Source organism: Brachionichthys hirsutus, chromosome 3, assembly GCF_040956055.1.
Source record: "Brachionichthys hirsutus isolate HB-005 chromosome 3, CSIRO-AGI_Bhir_v1, whole genome shotgun sequence".
Taxonomy (NCBI): domain Eukaryota; kingdom Metazoa; phylum Chordata; class Actinopteri; order Lophiiformes; family Brachionichthyidae; genus Brachionichthys; species Brachionichthys hirsutus.
In genome coordinates this window covers 2,790,754-2,796,505 of record NC_090899.1, presented here as the reverse complement: position 1 = coordinate 2,796,505, position 5,752 = coordinate 2,790,754, and the positions used below count along the sequence as shown (strand labels likewise).

At 50.6% G+C, this 5,752-nt stretch overlaps 1 pseudogene; it reads left to right on the top strand.

The window, feature by feature from the left end:
* The window catches only part of LOC137914001 (protein argonaute-3-like), a 4,954-nt pseudogene extending 265 nt beyond the window's left edge, over positions 1-4,689 (top strand).
* Positions 4,690-5,752: the final 1,063 nt, after the last annotated feature.

Sequence of the window (5,752 nt, the reverse complement as noted above, 5' to 3'; positions counted from 1 at the left end):
CCTCTGTTTTGTTGGGTTTTTGTATTTAAAGCATTAATCTGCCTGCACATTTTCTGCACGGCTAAATAATGACTGAAAAACAAAAGGAACATTCTATTCTGACATTTGTTGTAATGTGTTCCTGCAGGTGTGTAATATTGTTGCTGGCCAACGGTGCATCAAGAAGCTGACGGATAACCAGACCTCCACCATGATCAAAGCCACGGCTCGCTCGGCGCCCGACCGGCAGGAGGAGATCAGCAGGCTGGTGAGTTGTGATCGACACGAACAAGACCGGTGGTGGAAAAGCAGATTAAACAAGCAGACGAATTAATTCAACTAATATCTTTAGCTTGCTGGCTGTTCGTTAACAGAAAGTAATTCCGAGCTCCTCCAGAGTTTGCTAATTCACACATTACATCATATTTGATTTTGATTTTGGCGTAAAACAAACCGTTATTGAAGGTAAAGGGTTAGGGTTAGGGTTATGTGCCCCCCCCCTTAAAGCCCTTTTGGGGGGCTTGCTGTCATTATCTACCGCGCCTTCTAACCATCACATCCCCGTTCCCTGCAGGTGCGCAGTGCCAACTACGAGGCGGACCCTTTCGTGCAGGAATTCCAGTTCAAGGTGCGCGACGAGATGGCCCACGTGACGGGGCGAGTGCTACCCGCCCCCATGCTGCAGTACGGCGGCAGGGTGAGCACAGAGCACTTTATGGTACCCTTCCTTTACATCACGCCGTTCTCCGTTTGTCTGTCGCGCTCTCCCCTTCCTCTGTATTCGCTGCTCTGGTCTCTACGGGGGAACTAACTCGCCGGCTTCTGTTTGTTGATCCTTCTGGATTATTCCTTGTGGTTGAGTCTCGGTATAGTCGGACTTTGATTCTGCCTTTTTAAATGCATGTTTTTGAAAGGGAAACAATTTCCATAATGCTGATTTTCCTTCGTAAAGAAATGAGCTGCGGCTTCTAAAATGTTTTATATATAAAAAAGAAGCTAATTATTGAGACTGAACTACAATGGCGATTAACATCTGTGTCTTTATGGTCCTTAAGGGCAGCATTTCACAACCTTTCTCCAGTCGCTGCAGTCAAAAATCACATTTCAGCTATAATCCATTAAGAATCACTCACTCAGTCAACATATAGACACACATTCACCTCCTGCCGCCATTTACAAGAGGAGGAGGAGGAGGAGCAGGAGGAGGAGGAGTGTAAATGTGGCTTGCTGTCAGTGAGTGACCTGCACACAGCGGCTCTGTCCTGCAGTAATGCATGAAAGGTACAAAATATTCAGTGAGAAGACGCACTTTGGAGGCGATGCTAGAAAGCATGATGCTGCTGATGCTGCAGTCCCCCCCCCCCCCCCCCCCCGACAGAGTGCCGGCTGACCAGTCACGTGCCGAGTCATGCGGCGGTGCTTTTGACACGGGGGCAAAAAAAAAATGCCTGTGTGTTGTGAGGCGGGCAATGATCTGCATTTTTTTATTTTTTTTAGTTTCTTTTTTGGACTTTGAATAAACTTTATGAGGTCGGCAGCATCAGAATAGTTTCTCCCGGCGCCCCAGCGTGCAGCTTCCTGTTTGAGAAAGGACGCCCGAGTCGCGTCTTCTATAATACAACTACGACATCATTTGATACACAGAAACATTATGGATCCTTCACACTGTCTAAAGCAAATACGTGTGTGTGCGTGTGTGTGTGTGCGTGTGTGTGTGTGTGTGTGTGTGGGTGAGCTCCGGCACGTTTGTGTTTCTGCTGTTTTTGAATGCGAGCCTCGATGAACGGCACCGAATGTGAGCGCGTTTGCCCACAATAATCCGGAGTCGATGTGGTGAGACTGCAATGTCGTTTCAGAACCGCACCGTGGCCACGCCCAGCCACGGGGTGTGGGACATGCGGGGGAAGCAGTTCCACACCGGGGTGGAGATCAAGATGTGGGCCATCGCCTGCTTCGCCACCCAGAGGCAGTGTCGGGAAGAAATCCTAAAGTACGATCATGAACAAACGTCTTCAGGGAATATTTCAACACGTTTCGTGTTCCCTAAAGTAGATTCACGATCATATAAAAAGACGTTTCGCAGAAGTCATTTATTTTTGTGTTTCACCTTCCTCCTCCTCCTCATTAAAATATAAACGCAAGCTTGCAGCTTTGATATTAGATGCTTTAAGAGACTCTTCATCCTTCCCTCTTCCTCGCCCAGGGGTTTCACAGACCAGCTGCGTAAGATCTCTAAGGACGCTGGGATGCCCATCCAGGGCCAGCCGTGCTTCTGTAAGTACGCCCAGGGAGCAGACAGCGTGGAGCCCATGTTCAGACACCTGAAGAACACCTACGCCGGACTGCAGCTCATCATCGTCATCCTGCCGGGGAAAACTCCCGTCTACGGTAGGCTGCGCCGCCGTCGGAGCGTTAGAGTCCCTCGTCTTCATCGTTGACTCTCAACCTCCACCCCTCAGCGGAGGTGAAGCGCGTGGGAGACACCCTCCTGGGCATGGCCACTCAGTGCGTCCAGGTGAAGAACGTGGTGAAGACGTCGCCTCAGACCCTCTCCAACCTCTGCCTCAAGATCAACGTGAAGCTGGGGGGCATCAACAACATCCTGGTGCCTCACCAGCGGTGAGTCCAGCTCCTCCTCCTCCTCCTCCTCCTCCTCCTCCTCGCATGTCAAAGAGATGTGAGGCAGTGCTATCATTAATGTCTGTCCACCAATAGGCCGTCGGTGTTCCAGCAGCCGGTTATCTTCTTGGGAGCGGATGTCACGCACCCCCCCGCAGGAGACGGGAAGAAGCCTTCGATAGCAGCGGTAAATCTCTTCATCATGTCCCGCCGGACTTGATTAGCTTCCGATCCCTCCGTGTCTCACCCACGCTCCCTTTACACACCCCCCCCCATCCTCTCTCTTCCAGGTGGTGGGCAGCATGGACGCCCCACCCCAGCAGATACTGTGCCACCGTGCGGGTCCAGAGGCCCAGGCAGGAGGTCATCCAGGACCTGGCCTCCATGGTGCGAGAGCTGCTCATCCAGTTCTACAAGTCGACGCGCTACAAGCCGACGAGGATCATTTTCTACAGGGATGGCGTTTCAGAAGGCCAGTTCAGACAGGTGAGCTCACCTGTCCCCCCCCCCACCCCCACCAGCTGCGGCTTGTAACAGTCTTCCTCGTTCTGCTCAGGTGCTGTATTATGAGCTGCTGGCCATTCGCGAGGCCTGCATAAGCCTGGAGAAGGAGTACCAGCCGGGCATCACTTACATCGTCGTGCAAAAGCGCCACCACACGCGGCTCTTCTGCGCCGACCGCAACGAGAGGGTGAGCCTCCATCAAAGGAATGCTCTATGCCAGGATGTTAAATAATCCAAATGGCTCTCCTTAGTTACTCCTCGTTGTGAGCGAGGCTGCTCTCCCTCCTCACCTCTGTAATTACGTTCCATTAAAGCGTTAGAGCCCCGATGGGAGTGGGAGTGGGAGGGGGAGAGGGGGAGGGGGAGGGGGGGGCGGAGTGGGAGTGGGAGGGGGAGGGGGGGCGGAGTGGGAGGCGGAGGGGAACTTACCTTGATTATTTTTGTTGTCAGGTTGGACGTAGTGGAAACATTCCTGCTGGTACCACCGTGGATACGGACATCACGCATCCCTACGAGTTCGACTTTTACCTCTGCAGTCACGCTGGAATACAGGTCAGACCGATGCCTAAAGCCTGCTGCCTTGTTCTGCACTATTTCTTCACGCTCTCCACTTGAGTCTTATGAACTGTTGAAGATTTTTTTTAAATAACGTGGCCTCAAGAGTGAGAAGGACAAACTTCTCCCGTTTTTTCAAAAGCCAAACCCCAGTGAAGCTTCTTTGAGCGAAGCTTGCAGCATTAGACACTTTAACAGTATTCTAAGTACACAGTAAAGTACATCACAGCTGAGCTGAAGCATGACTCTGTGCACAGGGCACCAGCCGGCCGTCCCACTACCACGTACTGTGGGACGACAATTGCTTCACCGCGGACGAGTTCCAGCTGCTCACCTACCAGCTGTGCCACACGTACGTGCGCTGCACCCGCTCCGTCTCCATCCCTGCGCCCGCCTACTACGCCCACTTGGTGGCCTTCCGCGCCCGCTACCACCTGGTGGACAAGGAACACGACAGGTTTGTGCTCCTCCGCGCGCGCCGCGCCGTTCTTGCTTTTCCTCCGTCGTAAACCAGTCCTCCTGCTCCGCTCCGCTCCTGCAGCGCCGAGGGCAGCCACGTGTCCGGCCAGAGCAACGGCCGGGACCCCCAGGCGCTCGCCAAGGCGGTCCAGATCCACCACGACACCCTGAGGACCATGTACTTCGCCTGAGCTGCGCCCGCCCGCCTCAACAACATACAGACACGACCAATGCGCACTTAGCTTGCCAGTCAAGTAGTCCTCGTATGTGCAAGATGCCCCTCTCCAACACACACGCACACACACAGAGTCCGGACCTGACACTGTGCAGAGGACGGGAAGGAGGGAAGGAGCCCACACTGGACTGATGAAGCAAACGCTGCTTTAAAAACAAACAGAGAAACTCAGCACTATTATGCAATGTTAAACAGCCAACTAGTTTGTGTGTGCCCTTATCAGGCCTCTTCTTCATCGCCCCTTCTTCATCGCCCCTCCTGTCGGTCTTTCGCTTTGTGGCCCACTGGTTGTTTTTGCCATTCTAATCTGCTTCCTAACCCAAACCCTGTTCGGGTCTGCCTGGTTTGCAGCCATACCCCCCCCCCCCCCCCAATGTGTCAAAAACGAGGTAAGAGGAAAGGAAAGGGTCTGGATTTACTTGTGTTTATTTAAAGAGCAGTTATTTAATTGAACCAGAAGCCCCCCCCCCAGATGCTCCTTTCCTCTCTTCTTTTATTGCTAGGGATTATATTTAGTTTTTATTTTTATTTTGGTTTTTATGAGCACACTGCCACCTGCTGGCAAAACGGTATAAATACCCCTAAAGTGACACAAAAGAGTTCAGCTTCGGTCAGTCTGCTGTGACCTTTAAACAGACCGGGGGCAGTTCATTGGCTGATTTATCAGCTGCAGCAATCTTTTAGTTCAAACTACATAACACTAGAATTTAGTTCCGATTGTTTTTCTTGAATATTATACGAAATATTTTTCATGATTTTAATCATTCAAAGCTTGTGTATTTAATCTGAGTAATCGACGTGCATTTCATTTCCTCCGGTGCTTTATCTCATATTTCCTCATCTTGAATGAGAGAATTGAGTTCTGGATCGTGTCGATTGTGTCCTCTTCTGCAATAATCGCTAGAAGTGGAAGGGAAGAGGACTTTTTAACTTGACTTGCACATTTCATTTGAAAGCGACTTTCCTGGAAACGAGTAAAGTTTGTCTCTGCTGGGCGCTCTGACGCTCCGCTGCGCTGGGAATCGATCGATGTTGGTGCAACTGTAATCAGTGCTTAACCATCAGTTGGCATCGTTTCAGAGGTTCGGATCAGTTCGTAAATGAGGCTGCACCTCATTATTCGTGACGTTTTTCCACCTGACTGGAGCAAAAGTTGAGTATAAAGGCCATAAAGTTCAAATATTCAAGTGCCTGGCTGAAGATAAATCATGTTAGTCATCCTGCTTCATTGGATTAAAATTATAATTATTATAAAATTATATTCCAGCAGCATAAGACGGTTGAAAGCAAGAATGTTTCACTTGATGCCTGTTATTCTTCTCAGCAACTTATTTTCTGACATTTCTATTCGTCTCGTTCAAATGATCCTTCGATCAATATGTTTCGTTGCTCTCGCCTATC